The sequence below is a fragment of the Peromyscus leucopus genome, chromosome 3, assembly GCF_004664715.2.
Source record: "Peromyscus leucopus breed LL Stock chromosome 3, UCI_PerLeu_2.1, whole genome shotgun sequence".
NCBI classification, from domain to species: Eukaryota; Metazoa; Chordata; class Mammalia; order Rodentia; family Cricetidae; genus Peromyscus; species Peromyscus leucopus.
In genome coordinates, this window is record NC_051065.1 from 94,909,310 (window position 1) to 94,927,934 (window position 18,625).

The 18,625-nt window shown below is 38.1% G+C and overlaps 1 pseudogene; it reads right to left on the reverse strand.

The window, feature by feature from the left end:
- Window positions 1-16,602: 16,602 nt before the first annotated feature.
- Window positions 16,603-16,985, reverse strand: LOC114694455 (annotated as a pseudogene).
- Between the last annotated feature and the right edge of the window lie 1,640 nt (window positions 16,986-18,625).

Genomic DNA, 18,625 nt, shown 5'->3' on the forward strand with positions numbered 1-18,625 from the left:
GTTGATATTTGTGACTGTGGACATATGACACATTTCACTATTTCACTGTACACATGTGGAGGTCAGAGAACAACCTCAGGTGCCAATCCTTGCCTACCCCCTTGTTTAAAACCTGGTCTATTGTTTACCTCTGCGAATTCTAGGCCAACCCATCTTTGAAATTCTAGTGATTCTCCTGTCTCTGTCTCTGTCTCCCATCTCTCTGTAGGAGAGCTGGGATTACAGACAGGTGTTTTTGTATCCAGCTTCTATGGCCGCTTTGGAAATCCAGTCTCAATTCCTCATGCTGTATGGTACGTGCTTCACCCACTGAGCCCTTTCCTCAGCCTTCATCTTCAAAGATTTTTGTTTTGTCTTCTACTACCCGTGAACAGTTTTGAAATGACACCTATTTGATAATTAATCTAGATGCACTTGCTTTTCAATGGCTGGATTATATATAATAATGCAATCTTTCATGCCATTTATCGTAATACTATGCTTATTAATACAATGGGGCTATGTGATGGTTAATCTCCATTGCTGACTAGATTTACAGTCACCTAGGAGACATGCCTCTGAGTATTCCAGAAAGATTTAACTAAGATGGAAAGACATATCCTAAATGTGGGCAGTGCCATCAGTTAGACCGTGTGTTAGGCTGAATCACAATGAAAAATGGAGAAAGTGATTTCTTTCTGGATTCACCCCTCTCTACTTCCTGAACCAGCTACTCCAGCATCCTACCACCATGCCTCCTCCACATGACAGAATTTCAACCATGCACCAAAATGAACCTTCATTTCTTTTTATTTTTATATGGTTTTGGATTTTTTTTTTTACTAAGAAAAATTTTTTATTTTATATTTTAAATTTTTAAATTCATTTTACATACCAAAGATGCCCCTCTTCCCTCCTCATGCCCCTCTACCCTTCTCCTCCCAAACCACCCCTCCATTCCCTCCTACAAGAAGGTAAGGCCTCCCATGGGGAGATACATTTAGTAGAGGCATGTCCAAGTCCCTCCCCTTGCCTCAAGGCTGTGCCAGTTGTCCCATCATAGAAGTGGGCTCCAAAAGGACTGCTCATGCACCAAGGATGGATTCTGATCCTACTGCCCAGGAGCCCATTAAGCAGATCAAGTTACACAACTGTCTCGCTATGCAGAAGGCCTAGTCCAGTCCCATGAAGGCTCCAGAGCTGTTGATCTAAAGTTCATGAGTTCCCACTGGTTTGGTTGTCTCTGTAGGTTTCCACACCATGATCTTGATGCCCCTTGCTCATAGAATCCTTTCATTTCTTAAAATGCCTTTGTCAGATGTTTTGGTCCAAAAATGAGAAAATGTAACTAATACATAAGATTATGACCACAATGTATTTCCATGTAAGAAATTCAAGTTTCAGCTTTCAGCTATAATAGATAAACCTTTCTTTCATTTTAATCTGTTTGCTGTTTATAACATGGTGATAGTGTTATTCTGTTATTCTGTATCTGATGGACTGTCTTTTGATCCCTCACTTATGTTTATGATTTCAATTTTCATGTCCCTTTAAGCATTTAATTCAAATTTCTATTAAATTCTTCATAAAATATAGCATTGATCCCTGAATCTTTGGAGAAGCAGGTGTGACACAGATGTTTCATTTAGAGAGGCCAGACGGCCTGGAAGAGTCAGAGACAATAGGTGACTACAAGAAAACAGCATTTTCTGCACATGAAAAGGCAGCTGCCAATATGAACTTGCAGCAGCTTTGACAACATGTTGAAGCTCAAGCCAGAGAGGGGAAATGGGAACAAAGTTCCATCCTCAACTGAGGAGCAAACAGCAGAGAAAGAGACAATTTTTAAGGGTGTGGCCCCTGGTGGGTCTACTATGCCCTAGGGGAAAGCCACACACCCAAAATATGGGCAGTGCAACATGGACCTGAATTTGAAAATAGAAGAGGACACAAATTTGTTTGGGTTGGAGGGTGGGAGTGGGGTTGCATCTAAGAGGAGTAGGCGGAGGTGGTGTGAATACAATCAAAGTCCATTGTATGGAATTCTAAAAAAAGGTAATTAAAAATGCCACAAAGAATATAGTATTTGCTTGAATATGTCTTTCTCCCTGAAGCTTATATTATATCCAGTAGGTTATTTGTTACTTGTATTCTTTATTATTTATGTGTGTTATTATCGTATGGAAGGAGACATTCAATGCAGCAAAATTCAATTTTGACTCCAGCTATCATACAAATATTATGTGAGAAGGTTTTTTTTGTTTTTGTTTTTTGTTTTCCACTCAAAGGCAATGGTATTAATCGGCGCTGGGGCGCTGGTTACTACATAGTAGAAAGGTCACAGTCATGACATAACCCAGTGGTACTTTTAGAGATTTATTAGGAGGGAAAGACTGGGGGGGGGGGGGGGGGGGGGGGGGGAGAGGGGGGAGGGGAGAGAGGGGAAGCCAGGCCTGGTCCGGGAAGGAAGAGGGGAGAGGGAGCAGAGCAGAGAGCAGAGAGAGAACACAGAGACGGTGGGGAGTCCACGTCTGTGTTTTTAAGGCGGGTACGCAGTCCACTGATGACATAAGAGGCAAGAACCCAAGCTGAGCATGTGCCAGAGTGAGGGCAGGATCCTACCAGGCAAACCTACCTGCATTTCAATTATGGTAAACAGCCCTTCTCTGCTTGCACACGTAGAAATGCTCACCACTTCATCTTGTGCTCCTTTCTGGGGTTTCCCTCAGCTATGCCCACTTTGTCTTTATCATAAGCTCCATTCTCTCCTCAGTCCTTTGCAACACTACTGAGGACATGCTGCTGTCTAAACCCTCTAGAATGCAACACTCCACATAGCTCCTTCCTTTTGTATTGAACCGGATGTTCTCTTTGTGGTTTCTTCCTCTCTGCTTATTTTTAAGTGGAATTTCTGTAAAGAAATGTCTACTTATTTAACATGTGTTTCCTAGTGTTGTTTGGTAACTCATTATTTTCCTCCAACAAGAAGCTTAAGATTTTTTTCCCCCTAAATGTCACCAGGAACTTTCATGTTATAAAATTCACAAATACAAAGAGACTTCCTGCTTTATAAACAAAATTCAAATATTTCAAAAAACGTGTTAAACAGTTGCCCCTTTTCTTTTTAAAGTATTCTGTCATTGATTTATATGATATTATTTTCTTTTTCTTTCAATACTGTTTTTTATTCTAAGCTTTCAATTTCTATATTTAAAATTTTTGTTTTAGATTTATTTATCTTTTATGTGTATAAGTGTTTGGCTTGCATAGATCTTTGTGCATCCTGTGAAGGCCTGCTGCCTGCAGAGGCAAGAAGACCATGTCAAATTCCTTGGAATTCAAGATACATATGATTGTGAGCCACCATGTGGGTGTTGGGAATTGAATCCAGGTCCTCTGCAAGAGCAGCCAGTTCTCTTAACTACTGACCCAACTCTCCAGCCCAAGTTTTCATTTCTTTACTTAAATACCTGTGTTCATCAGTGCTTTGCATTCTGTCTTCATGTAAGAATTAAGTTTATATATTATAGATCTTTGTGCATCCTGTGAAGGCCTGCTGCCTGCAGAGGCAAGAAGACCATGTCAAATTCCTTGGAATTCAAGATACATATGATTGTGAGCCACCATGTGGTGTTGGAATTAATCGTCTCTGCAAGAGCATTCTCTTAACTGCTAACCCAACTCTCCAGCCCAAGTTTTCATTTCTTTACTTAAATACCTATGTTCATCAGTGCTTTGCATTCTGTCTTCATGTAAGAATTAAGTTTATATATTTTTAATAAGATCATTTTTATTTTATATTTTTAAATGCTTTGCCTGCATCTGTGTATATGCAACCACATGTGTGCAGTGCCCATGAATGTCAGAAGAAGGCATCAGATTCCATGAAACTAGAGTTACAGACAGTTATGAGTTACCATGTGGATTCTGGGAAGTAAACCCAGGCCATTTGCAGAAGCAGTCAGCACTCTTAATCTCTGAGCATCCTCTCTAGATCCATTTAATGCCTTTTGAGTCACTGAATTATTTCTCATACTTGATATTATGATAGTCACATATACATTGTAAAATATGCATTGTATATTTTCATATCATCTTAATTAGAATTGTTTGCCTCTTACTAATCCTCCATCTTGTGATGTTCCCAGTTTCAGGGCATTGTACATTTCAAGCTCTGTGTAACTACACTTAATATAATAATCTTCCTTTCAAACACTGCAAAATTCTCCAGGCATTTTATTTACCAAATGGATGTTTTCAGCACCTAGCTCATCTTCCCTGCTCATACTCCTGAATGAGTCCGAGTTTTCCTACTATATGCCTAAATCCCCATAATGGCAGTACTAATCCAATCACCTTGTGATTGCATTATGTCAATAACCTTCCGATTTCCTTTTGTTTCATACACAAACCACTTGATTGCAGGTAAAAAGTGTTTTTAAAGTGTACAATGCATGTGCTTTGTTCGGGATTTTCCCTTTTCTATATACAAAGATAAAAACCTTTAGCACATTCACAAAGCTTACACCCTCACTGGATACCACCAGCTTGCTTTCCAAAGCTCATGTCAGTTACTGGCTTGCTTCATTCAGCTGTCTCCCTTCCCTCTGATCCCCACATACAGTTTCCTTCTTCTAGAAGCATTTCTACCCCATCATCACTGACACCCAGAATCAATGTCCTTGTCACTACTCTCAGCCAGCCCAACTGTCAAATCTTCATTTAAACAAAATATTCAGAGAACCACCAATAAATGCCCATCCTAACAAAATGCACACTTTTCATACTTTCTGTAACATACCCCCATGAGGTTGGCAAGCTAATCTGGTTATGGCTAGATGCCATTGTTTAGATTCTGCTTCTAATTTTAGACTCTTAGGTGTACGGGGACACAAAATGTCTTCTTTGTGGATATATGCCCAAATGCAAAGAATGGCATCGGGGACTGGAGAGATAGCTCAGTGGCTAAAAGCACTTGCTGCTCTTTAATAGGCCCAGGGCTCTGTTCCCCAAATATGTATGGTGACTCAGAATCACCTGTAACTCCAGTTCCAGAGGATTGGATCCCATCTTCTCACCTTCATGGGCATTAGGCACACTCATGATGCACAGACATACATGCAGACAACACACACACACACACACACACACACACACAAATAAAATCTTTAAAATAGTATCTGGAAGACAAGAGACATGAAATATAGGTCTTGGAAAATAAAACTCTAGTTGCTTGAGAAAGTATCATAATTTTCTTATTTTTCTGCTTTCTGGAAACTATTCTGCTCTTCCTATAGCTGAAGGTCCAGGTTTTCCATCAATGTTCATTTATTAAGTTTAAAAATTTAAGATAACAGTCTACTGTTGTTTGCCAGGGTCTTGTTGTTAATTTCAGTAAATTCTTGTTAACCTCAATAAATATGTTGTGGTGGTTTGAATTAGAATTGCCCTTCGTATATTTGAATACTTAATCCCAAGTTGATGGAATTCTTTGGGAAGGACTAGGAAGTATGGCCTTGATTGAGAAGGTGTTTCACTAGGGGAGGGTTTGTTGGTTTCAAAAAGCCCACATCATTTCCAGTTAGTTCTCTCTGTCTCCTGCTTCTTGAACACACTGTAAGTTCTCAGCTACTGCTCCAGTGACATGCCTGGCTACTGCCATTCCCCCATGGTCATGGACTCATCCTCTATAGATGCAAGCCTCCACTAACCAATTTTTTTTTCTGTAGGTTGCCTTAGTCATAGTGTATCATCACAGCAATAAAAAGGTAGCTACAATGCATAGTGAAAGCTCTAACATTAATTTATTTTTCTATATAGGTATTAGTCAATGAATAAGTCAATTTCCTCTGGATTCCTTTACCAAAATAAGTAATAAATAAATGATAGTGTGACATGAACAGATATATAAATGCATACCATATCAATGCTGAATACTTATATTAGATTTATCCAAATGAAAATGCATGAGTCAGTGGCTTAATTACTTAAAACACTTAAGCCAATTCATTACTTCTCCCAATTTATTTATAAATGAATTATTTGAAATCGCTTTTATTTAGAAAAAAAATGTACATATCAAGAGGTTTTTTTTTCCTCTTTCCAACACTAAACTTTCTAAGATTTCATCTAGGGAAGATTCAATGTTAATGGATGCATACCATTCGAATAGTAAGCCAAAATGTTTTCTCCTTCTCTTCCCTCATTTTCAGTTTTTTTTTTAAATCACTTATTCTTTTAATTTGTTCAAATTGCTAACATTGGTTTCACCTCTCTAAGTAGATTAGCTTGGCATAAGTAATGTGTCTTCTAAGTTGTTGTTGCTGCCATTAATGATAGAGACGATTAAGAACTCCACTTTCAAGAAGTGCCACTAGATAATAAATGGGTCCTTTTTTTGGCTCAAAAAATGGCCTAGGGAAGGCACTTTCTCTCACAGTCAGTAATGTCCTATTAAGATGGGAACTGAAGAATGATTGTATATTTTTGAGAATAAAAAAGAAAAACTCATTTACATCTAGATGCATTAGGATTATAAGACCCTCCCATCCAAGAAAAAGAAGAAATTTAAAAGATTATAAAGAGTCACAGGAAGGACTGGAAAGTTTTCTTAATAGTTAAGGACACTGGATGCTTCTCTCTAGGGTTGTGGATTGTAGCCTGGTTATCCTTTGCTTTGTGTCTAATATCTACTTACAAGTGAGTACACAACATGTTGGTCTTTCTGAGTCTGGGTTACCTCACTCAGGATCATTTTTTTTTCTATATCCATCCATTTGCCTACAAATTTCATGATGTTATTATTTTTCACCACTGAGTAATACTCCATACCACGTTTCCTTTATCCATTCTTCCACTGAGGGGTATCTAGGTTGTTTCCAGGTTCTGTTTATTACAAATAATGCTGCTATGAACATAGTTAAGCAAGTGTCCTTATAGTGTGGTTGAGCATCTTTTGGGTATATGCCCAAGAGTGGTATTGCTGGGTTTTGAGGTAGGTTGTTTCCCAGTTTTCTGAGAAACCACCATACTATTTCCAGAGTAACTGAACAAGATTGGACTCCTACCAGCAGTGGAGGGGTTTCCCCCTTTCACCACATCCTCTTCAACATAAGCTGCTATGAGTGTTTTTGATTTTAGCCATCCTGACAGGTGTAAGATGGTACCTCAGAATTGTTTTGATTTGCATTTCCCTGATTGTTAAGGATGTTGAGCAATTCCTTAAATGTCTTTCTGCCATTTGAGATTCTTCTGTTGAGAATTCTCTGTTTAGGTCTGTCTATGCTTCATTTTTTTGAATTGGATTATTTGGGTTTTTGTTTGTTTGTTTTTTGTTTGTTTGTTTATTTTTTGATGTCTGGTTTCTTGAGTTCTTAATATATTTTGGAGATCAGCCCTCTATCAATGGGGTTGGTAAAGATCTTTTTCCATTCCATAGACTGCCGTTTTTGTCTTTTTGACAGTGTCCTTTGCCTTACAGAAGCAAAGAAGAGTACTCTAAGAGGGACAGGCATGGATTGCTCCAGGAGTAGAAACAATTAAGATCTCCTGTAGTGGGTAGCCATTCCAGCTTGGATCTGGAAGTTCCAACCCCCATTGAGACTCTGGCAACTGTCACGCCTACGAGGCGGGCAAGGGGAGGTGCTGGAAACCCAGGCCAAAGAGGCTGAAGCGGCGGCCAAGAGCCGAGTAGAGTGTAGAGCACCCGAGCCCCAGCAGGAAGAACACGGCCACCCCCAGCGGGATAGGCGGATGCCCATGGGGCCATGGCGCGCGATGGGCGTAGGGCCGCCCAGGCCCGCCGCGAGTCCGCTACAACGCGCCTGCCTCCCGCGCCGGCGTGCGCCATCACCGCCCGGGGAAGCCGCCCCGCGCCGCGCCCACGCCCCGAGCTAGCTCAGTCGGTAGAGCATGGGACTCTTAATCCCAGGGTCGTGGGTTCGTGCCCCACGTTGGGCGCCAGATATTGGAGAAAATTATAAAGGCCACTCCACGTAGTTAAAAGGAAGATTTATTTAGTGGATGACTTACAAATGAAGGAATGGATAGGTGGCGGGGGTCTGGGGAAGCTGTATCGCAATCCAGCGGTGTTCTCTGGAGCTCTGCACAGTCAATCTCCACCGTCCAGGGTCCAGGCGCAGAGAGCACGCCCAGAGAGAGCGCTTGCCCATCCAGCTCTTGGGTTCCAGCACCTCCCCTCGCCCCGCCTCGTAGGCGTGACAGTTGCCAGAGTCTCAATGGGGGTTGGAACTTCCAGATCCAAGCTGGAATGGCTACCCACTACAATCTCCTGGGTAAACTGGGAGGAGACAGTGGAGGAGAGGGGATGGGGGTCAGGATCATGAGGGTTTGAGATTGCTGAGTTGGGGGAGAGATGGAGAGGGAGAGCAATGAAAGAGATATCTTGACAGAGTTAGCCATCATGGGGTTAGTGAGAAACCTAGTGCTAGGGAAATCCCAAGGAATCCACAAGGATGTCCCCAGCTAAGATTCTTAACAGTGGTGGAGAAGGTACCTGAACTAGCTTTCTCCATAGTCATATTGGTGACTACCCTAATTGTCATCATAGAACCTACATCCAGTGATTGATGGAAGCAGAATCAGAGACTCACAGCCAAGCACCAGGCCAAGATCTTGGAGCTCAGTTGAAGAGAGGGAGGAGGGATTATAGGAGCGGGGGTGGGGTGTGGGGTGTGGGGGAGTGGTGTCAAAATCATGATGGAGAGAACCACAGAGACAGCTGACCTGAGCTAGTGGGAGCTCAAAGGACTCCTGAGTGACAGCTAGGGAGCCTGCATGGGATCAAACTACGCCCTCTGAATGTGGATGACAGTTGTGTGGTTTAATTAGTTTGTGGGGTCCCCTGGCAATGGGACCAGGGCTTCTCCTGGGTACATGAACTGGCTTCTTGCAGCCCATTCCCTATAATGGGACCAGCCTTGATGAAGGGGAGAGGGGCTTGGTCCTGTCCCAACTAGTTATGTCAGCCTGTGTTGACTATTCAGTGGAGGTCTTACACCCTATGAGGAGTAGATGGGGATGGGGTGGAGGGGAATTGGGTGGGGGGAGTGGGAGAAGGGGAAGGAGGGATAACAGTGGTTGGAATGTAAAATGAAAAAAACTTCTTAAATAAATAACTACATAAATAAATCCTTTTTTTTTTTAAAGGACACTGGTTGCTTATCCAGAGGATATGAGTTCAGTTGTCTGCACCCACATCAGGCAGCTCACAAGGCCACCTACAGCTCCAGCACTAGTGTATCTGATGCCCTCTTTTGACATTTCATGGGCACCTGAACACACATGTGGATATGAACACTCAGACAAGCATACATACAGATAAAAAGATTAAGAGAATCTTAAAAACAAAAATCTACAGAAGTCTGGAAGTTGCAGAGACTACAATACATAAGATTAAGATCAATTGGTTTCCCAGAATCCTCTGTGTCTAAACCAGTGCTTGAAGTAAAGTTAAGATCCTCTTGATTCTACTACCTGCTCTATTCAAAAGCAAAATAATCTTTGTTCTTCAATGCGAGCAACTTGCTTTCTCTTTTGATTTCTATTTCTCTCAGAATGGGAAAGTTAATTAAAATTACGTTTGGCTAATTGGCAAGCTGAGGCAGGAAGATCAAGTTTGATACCAACATGGACAGCTTAGTGGGTTTCTGTGTCAAAATAAAATTGAAAACAAAAGGAAAAGATGCCAGAGAAAATGACTCAGTGGTTAAGAGCACTGGCTGCTTTGGCAGAGTACCCAAGTTTGGTTCCTAGTGCCCACATGGCATCTCACAACCAGCTGTAACTCCAGATCCAGAAAATCCTATGCATATTTCAGAAATCCATGGACACTGCACACACATGGTGCACATACATATGTGCAGGCAAAAAACTCATACATGTAAAATAAAATAAGTAAATAAGTAATTAAAAGAAAAGGAAAAATTAATTTAAAACAAAAGTATTGGAGATATAACTTAGTGATAGTGTTTGTCTAGCATGTATATAGCATAGAATTCAATACCCAGGACTGGGGGAAAAGTCAACTTGTTAGTTAAATGATAAAGATGAATAAATTCTCATGGCAGAAACTATCTGGAAATATTGCCACTATTTATACATGTCCAAATTAATGTATCACATATGGTTTCATTGACTATTATTCTAACTACACCTCAAAAATTAAATTATTTAATTCCCATGATAATCATGTAGTGAGCTACCATTGTCTTTGTTCTTTCTGGATGATCAGCCAGCTTTCGATGACTAGTTAGAATATGTACAAATCCATTTACATGCAATGGACATGTTTGTGTACATATGTTGTGTCAGGTGTATAATACCCAAGTTCATATATTAGTTCTTTATTTTTCCAATTTATCCGTCAAAGAAATAGTTTAAACTGCTAATTTCTAAAGAAGAAATAGAATTAAAGAAATATATAAGCAGTTAACTCAACAATGACTCTGGGGAGTTTAAGCTAACATCTGGGCTCCAAGCATAAAATAGTCTCAAATGTCTCAGCAGTACTAACTTTACCAAAGTGATACAGCACTAAATTTTATATTTATCCTATCTTTATATCATATTCAGCGGAATTTAGTATCTTACACATTGTACCTCTGCAAAACCATAAAAAAAATCAGTTGTTTCAATTTTCTTCATTTCAAAAGAGAATTCCAAAACAATCTAAAAGTCAGAAAGAAAAATAAAGCCATATATATAGATATAGATATAGATATAGATATAGATATAGATATAGATATAGATATAGATATATAGATATATGTGGGTGGGTGTGTATTTAATTTTATGTGTGTATGTGTGTGCCCAGTGATGTGTGTGCAGCATATGCATGTAGTCCCTGCAGAAACCTGAAGAGGTCCCTGATCTCCTAGATCTGGACTTACACATGGTTGTAAGTATCATATGGGTTCTAGATACCAAACCCTGATCCTCTGCAAGAGTAGCCAATGATCTTAACTGCTAAGCTATTTCTCTAGCCTGAAAATATGATGCTAATTTGTGGTTCATGAGTTCTATTTTTCAATACAGTAAATGTACTTCTCTTAGGAGGTCTTCGTTTTACAAAACCTCAAAATGTTTTTTAGTGTTTTGTTTGCTCCTTAGCTTTCAGATTCATTATTCAATGACAATTTAGAGTGTAATATTTGGAAAAAATGTTACTGACCAACTTTCAAACTATAGCCTTGTATTCTTAATATATTGATGTTGAGCTCTGTAACTTAAGTGGTTTCTCACTGAGAAAATTAGTAGAACTCAAATTACTCATTCATTATACTACTCCACATAACCATAAGCTTATGAGCTCAGTAAGAGAAACTGGGGCATCTGATTATGGAAGCTAATATCCCAAGTGATGACTCACTGTTGTATTGGTTGGTTTCCCTCCATCCAATCTTGTCTATGTGAGGGGAAGTGACTTCTGGCATGAAAAAGACATGGGAAATTACATTTATCCAAATGACCACACCTTTATTGTTAGTTCCCTTGTACTTTCTGAATCTTGGTGAATCCCTTGTAAGAGGAAAGTCATATTGTCTTCCTGATGAATCTGAATGGGTTTCAGTAACTACTCTGTGTGACAGTGAGTCATTGGTCCTAAAAGTAGATGCATCCATCCTGCCATACACTCCAGTGGAACATGGGCCTTTAAAACATTTAGCCATCAATATAAAAGTCTTGATACTTTGAATTTGCTATCTTGAATAATTTGAATAAAAAGGAGGAGGGAAGGCCTCAGACACTGGAAGTTTAAGCAGTATTTCCATCCTAGGACCGAGACATCTAACTAATAGAATCTTCAAATAGCTCATAGCCCCTTTTCTGTCTCACTGAATATTTGTAAAACTCAAACTGAAAATTTGGGGGCTCAGCCACCCCCTCAAATAGAAGAGACATTAAATGATCAATAACTGTATTGAAACATTAAGTTTGAATTTGGATATTTATGAATGGACAGTTAAGTGACACAGATGGCAGTTCCCTATGGCCATTCAAAAATAAAATTTTTTAAAGGAAATTAAATTTGTGTTATAATTTCAATTGAATGTTAGGAGGAATGTATTTATTTAATTTAAAATCCACACTTCATGCTATAAATCTCTCTGCTTTATTTTGTTAAGTAGGCAAAATCAAGCAAAAATATACACTGATGTATTTTGCTTCTGGACATCTTTGAGTGGTACTTTATAGAATTTGCACAATACTCACTTGGTTTCATAATTGAGTTTTTAAATGAATTAGCCCAATAAAACAATTAAATCCCAGAAAGACTTCCTTGGTTACTTAATCCAAGTCCCTCTTCACATTAAATCAAGTTTCCAGAGAATGAGATAAGTACTACCCATAGATATGTGCTGAAGATGTCAAAGGCTGACAGGCAGAATGGGGATTCCAGAGCACAATGATTCAATTTATAAAACGCATCACAGTTTTGAGTACGTGGACAGAAACATAACACTCCAGTATATCAGTAGCTTCTCTTGTTGAAGTGACCGAAAACCTGACAAACAGGGACTTAGGAAAGGAAGGATTGGTTTTGGTTTACAATTTAAGGAGTGCAGTTCTCACGGCACGGAAAGCCTTGGGGGCAGGATTGAACCACATCTGTGGTTGTGGAGCATAAGGCAGCTTATTCATACGTAGGTGCGACAGGAAGCAGAGTGATAAAGGACAGTGGGCCTAGGCTGTAAATCTCAAGCCTCATACCCATGCCCTGCCCTGGCCCCAGATGCACACATACATTCCAGTATCCTACTTCCTGTAGCTGTGCCTCACTTCCTAAATGTTCAATAAAGGCCCAGATAGTGCCACCAGCTTGGAGAAACAAGTGTTCAAACACAGGAGCCTTCTAGGGAACACTTCAATCCAGGCCATATCATGTAGCAATTTAGAGATGATGAAAGGTGACATCTTTGAAGAACACGTTTGTGAAATTTAATACCATTATAAAGCCAAGGAGCCCAAAGGACAGGACAAGTAAAATATTTACATTTTCCTTTTTGGAAAAGATTTGTTTTAACACTGTTCTGACCTTGGCTAGTGAATGGAACTTCACATCGACTCATAAGACACTTAGATTGTCTGTTGGGGCCCTGATCCACAGTGCCTGCTCTCTATGTGTCCATTGATGCTGTAGAAGCCTTAGCATCTATGTCTGCATTCTCTGTCCCTGGCTGCTTCTTTCATACATCTAGCACACAACTGTTAAAGAAAGCTCAAAGATCAAGAAAAAGAGAATTATGATGCTGTGCATGATAATAATAAAGTAGGGATATCTTCTTATGGCTTCCAATTTAGGAGTAAATATTTATTTAATACTAGAACTTTTAAATTGTAAACATTCAGAAGTCTTAGAGATTTCTCAGATTGTAATTACCTCTGCTATTCATAAAATAAATAAATGTTTATAATTTGTCCAGGATTCCTATCATGTTGATTTGAGTATTGTTATAGGGTATACCTTCTTAACTTTATTAACTTTAGTATATTGTATATAAACATAAATGTATACATTAAATCATAGTAAATTATGCGATATGTGACTTATTTCAGGTAAAATGGTACAAGGTATCATTTTCCCCACACTATCTTAGTAATCATTTCATCTGCTAAGGACAATCCTTCAACTAGCCTCAGATTTTAAAATTTCAGCTAAGAAGGCATATGCATTAAGCTGTCCAAGAATCATGCATTAATGGACTGAAACAGACCACAGTTCTTCATGTCCTAGCACTTTCTGAAGTACACATAATGGATGCTAAGTCTATGAAACCAGCCTCTGACCCAAATAAACTCAAAGCATACATCCCAGTGGAAATTTCCATTAAAAAAAAAACAGCAATGCAGACAGAAAAATGCACCTTTTTAAACTTCAAATATATTATGGCATAGTGTCATATTCATAGTTGGATAATTACATGGACAAAATGCATTTTACCAAGAAAAAATGTGTACATAATGAAATAAAGTATAAATACCTCTGTTTTGTTGAGGTATTCATATAACTCCCTAAAGACTGAACATTGCCATCTCTGTATATCACATTTTCATAGGCTCCAATAAAATTGTTATAATATCCATGACAGCAATATTCAAATTAACACCATGGTATTTATGTTTATTTTAAAAAAATAACTACAGTTTTTACCCCATTTTAAGTATCGAATGCAGCATCATTTTTTAAATGGTTGTAGGTACTATATATGCACTACACATGTGTGTGGGTGTGCTCCTGAGGACTAGAGAAAGATATCAGGTACTGAAAACTCTCACTCTATATTATCTTCTACCTTTGAGTCAGGTTCTCTCATACAGCTAGGCTAACAGGAAGCCTGATCAATCCTCTTGTCTGCCTATTCTCTTACCCTGTACCATTGGGTTTACAGTAGCTAGTGCTCACACATGGGTATATATGTGAATTCTGGATTTTGAACTCGGGTTGTTAATGTTTATATAACAAGTGTACAGTGTCTTTGTAAAATATCTGACAAAACAACTTAATGGAGTAAAAGTTTGTTTTAGCTTACAAGTCCAAGTTTAAATCCATCATAGCAAGGAAATCACAGTGGCAGAAATTTGACAGAAATGATTATATTGCATCTATAGTCAAGAGCAGAGAGCAGTGAACTCTTGTATTAGGTCAAGTCAGTGCTCTGTTTCCTCTTTCTGTGTCACTCAGTCCAGGGCCCAACTGATGAAGCGATGATGTCCTCATTCAGGGTGGATCCTCCCACCTCAACGCAATTAAGAATATCTCACAAACACATATGTGACCACAGGCCAATCTAATCCATAGATAATTTCTTGGAAAGACACAGTTTCTAGATTGTGTTGGGTTTTTAATCACAGGTACTATTAAGTCATCTTTCGACTTCCAGTATCATGGTTTTTTTTTTTTTTTTTTTTTTTTTGGTTTGGTTATTTTGTTTTGTTTTGCAATAGCACAGAAATTCAATAAAGGTTTTGTTTGTTCAAATTTTTTATAAGAAAATAATAGCAAATAAAAAATAGCATTGTTTTCTTCTATAGTCACTGAATTCTAGATGTCTTTACTTGCAGAATCTGACTTCAATAATTAACAACAATTACTGTACTATTATTGATTTGGTGGCTTCTGGTGCTTTTACATATATTTTCTAATGAATCTCCCTACCATGACACTGGTGGCTTGATTCCCATCCTAGTGAAAAGGAAACCAAAGAACTGGGCCTATTGATTCACCATTGTTTCCTGGTAGGTGAAAGCAGGCATCACTCACGAACATTTGGATACTCAAATGTCTGCATTACATTTACCATATAAATTATGGTGCCTCTTTGTAAATACTAATTAAACCAATAATTCTCTCAATTTTATGTTGTTCAAATCCCCCTTTTTCCACGTACTGATAAAAGATGTTTCCTGAAGGGCTAGAACTTATTTTGCAGCAAGAAAAAATCACTACTTACAATAATTATTGCTACAATTCATGAATGCAATTATTTGAATCATTTGTTTTGTTTTTGCATCAAATATTGTCACTTACAATAGATTCTATACATAAAATGTGTGATTATTTTTTACTTTTTCCTTACCCTCCTCAAGCAAGTTTTTGCTTGAAAATTCTTTTTAACACTGGTCATCATGACACATGACTGTAACCCTGTCCCTCAGAAAATAGAGTCAGGAGAATCCCAAGTTAGACATTAGCCTGAGCTGTGAGACTGCCTCAAAAGACTTTTCAAGGTGAAAATTAGTTTTCATGAAATCTTAAGTCAGATATCTGGGCACTAAACATTGATGCATCTTTTAGACATGATTTTTGATAAACGATTTATATTTATTAATTAATTTTTTTCATTATTTCTCAGTTAATGCATATAATAATTCAAATACTCAAGTGATTCATTGCAAATGACTTAGACTAATGTCTCCAAAAGTAAAGAAATATTGAATTATTGATGTTTCTTAATAGGTTTCCTGTCAATAAAAGAAAAAAGAAAACAGTTTAATCAAATCATTGGTAATTAATCACTTCTTAAAGGAACAAAAAAACATGTCAGGACTTTTTTTTTTTTTCTTTTTATTTACTATTGATTTTCCTAAGTGGCTCTCAGCTGAGGGTAGGTTTTGAATTGCTAAGGAATATCTTGTAATGTCTAGACACATTTTTGTTCTTGTTAATGTTACTGTTGATGTTTACAAATAGGTAAAGCTAGTGATAATTGTAAACATTGCATAACACACAGCACAATCTCAAAATAAAATTTTATCCAGCCTTAAATCGTGATACTACAATCCATGTCTGTGTGGATATTAGTGACTATAACAAATATAGACACAACAAAAGGCAACTGTCTCATACCTAAGAAAACGTCACTTCGACTACATTATAAGTGTCCTTGCTTTCCTTTCTCTCATATCTGACCTCCAGTGAAGTTAGTTTCAGTGTCTTTGAATGCCTTATGTTCTAACTCCATCAGTTACAACCTAACCACAAAACTTCTACTAGAGCCAGCCATTTCTTGGTTTTGTACTTCAATTCCATTCTTTTCTATCTTTGTTTTCTTCTTAAATTTTATTCATGAATTAACACTAAACATTCCAGACCAACATGTCTTAATCCTCCTCCTCCTCTTTGTCCTGGTTAACATGGAAGTAGCACAGCTCATAGCTCTCTTTGCTGTTGGTGACAACACACAGCCAGTCTTGGAGATTGTTCTTCTCCAAATATTTGTTGGTGAGATATTTTTAATATGTTTGACAGAAAGGCATGTCAGAAGTAACAGTGATCTTCTTCTTGCTCAGTTCAATAGTCACAACTCCTCTGCCAAGATTCCCAGCTTTCCAGTTCACCTTAGTTCTCTCCTGGAGGAGCTGCTCCAAATTGGCAGCATCCATAATTCCATCTTCTACAGGGTGGGTACAATCAAGGGTAAACTTCAAAACCTGCTTCTTTTTGTTGCCCACCCCCTTACCACAAGCTCTTTTATGGGCACCATGATAGCAGAGGAGGCAGAAAAGGAGGAGAGCCTCTTCTCTATTTTTCAATTTCTCTAATTTTTAGATTTTGGTAACACCTATTTTGACATACTGTGGGTCTGGAATATGCCTATTTCCTTTGTAAAATGCTAATGGACTTCTTATCTCAAAGCTATGGAAAGAGTCCCCTGTATCCAAAAAGAAGGCAGGGATTAATTTGCCCAACACAGTTTTGTCCTAGTCAGACCTCTAACCCACTGCAAAATGTGCCCCACACTGAGAGCTGATCTCTGTCATGCAGAATATAGACTCAGATGGGAACTGCATTAGAAACATCCTGATAGGTGTATCAAGGGCATCTCAATCAATTTAACCAAATACTAAACCACTCCAATTTCCCTTTCAGCAGCAGAGGATTGGGCTTAGTGCCTCCTGAGCTATCCAAAAGAGTTAATGCAATGACTGAGAATATAGAATGCTTTCCCAGCCATCTGAATATGCCTCCATTCAGCTAAATTGACATCCCGAATCAATTACCACACACAGTGATAGACAAATAGATTAGTGCGACTGAATAATGAAATAAGAATAGGATGCAAACATGTACAGAAATGGTTTATGACAGGGATGGAATTACAAATCATCAGAGAAGGTGCTTGCAAATATCAAAATGTACAGAAAGTGAATGAAATATTCAAACACATATTCTAAAATCAGAAAGGAGACAGATATCCCTGGAAAAATTGATCTTCAGTCGGCAAGGTTCAGCAGGATTTAGAACCTTAAAGTAAAAGACAAAAGAGAGAAGCTCATAAAAGCAAGAAATAAAACTCATTAAATAAAATTTGTATGGTATGTTGCAACCACGGAGAGTATGCAAATAAAATTTTGAAATTACCAGCAAGTTTTAGTGTATTTTCTTCTATTGATCTATAATTAAATGTTCATAGATATAAAAATTATAAGGTACTTTGCAATACTTACAATAAAATACCCAATACTTAAGTAGAGACTTCATTAAGCTTTATTGAAAGGCATTTGAAAAGATAAAACTAATGGGAGATTCATTGTGTTAATATTTATGAAGCCTCAAAATCATGAAGATATTCACTGTCTTCAAATTTTATAGGAGTCCAATCAAAACCCATCGGAAGATTTTATGCAAGTTGAAAAGCTAATTCTACACTGTGTGAAAGAAGCTAAGCACTGGTTGCCATGACAATTCTGTGAAGAAAACTGAGTAAAGGACACTGGTCTTTTGAGATCTCACAATTTTATAAAAGAATAGCTGTACATACAATGTTAATGTTATAGATTTAATAGTTAAGTACCTATTGCAAAATAATTAGAGGCAAAGACAAACATTTACACACACAAACATGCATGTATATTTTACTTTGATTTCATACAAGACCCCGAGCAGTGAGGTGACTCAGCCAATAAGGACACCTGCCACTAAGTCCCGAAGAGCTAAGTTCAATTCCCCAGCACCATATAGTGAAAGCAGAACTCAAACTCCTGAAACTTGTTCCCCAACCTCCAATTTTGCATTGTGACAGGCAAATATTCTCACCTATGCACACACAAGTTCACAAAAATAAATTTTAAAATGTACTAAAAATTTCCAAATATAAAATGAGACAAAATAAATAGTACATGT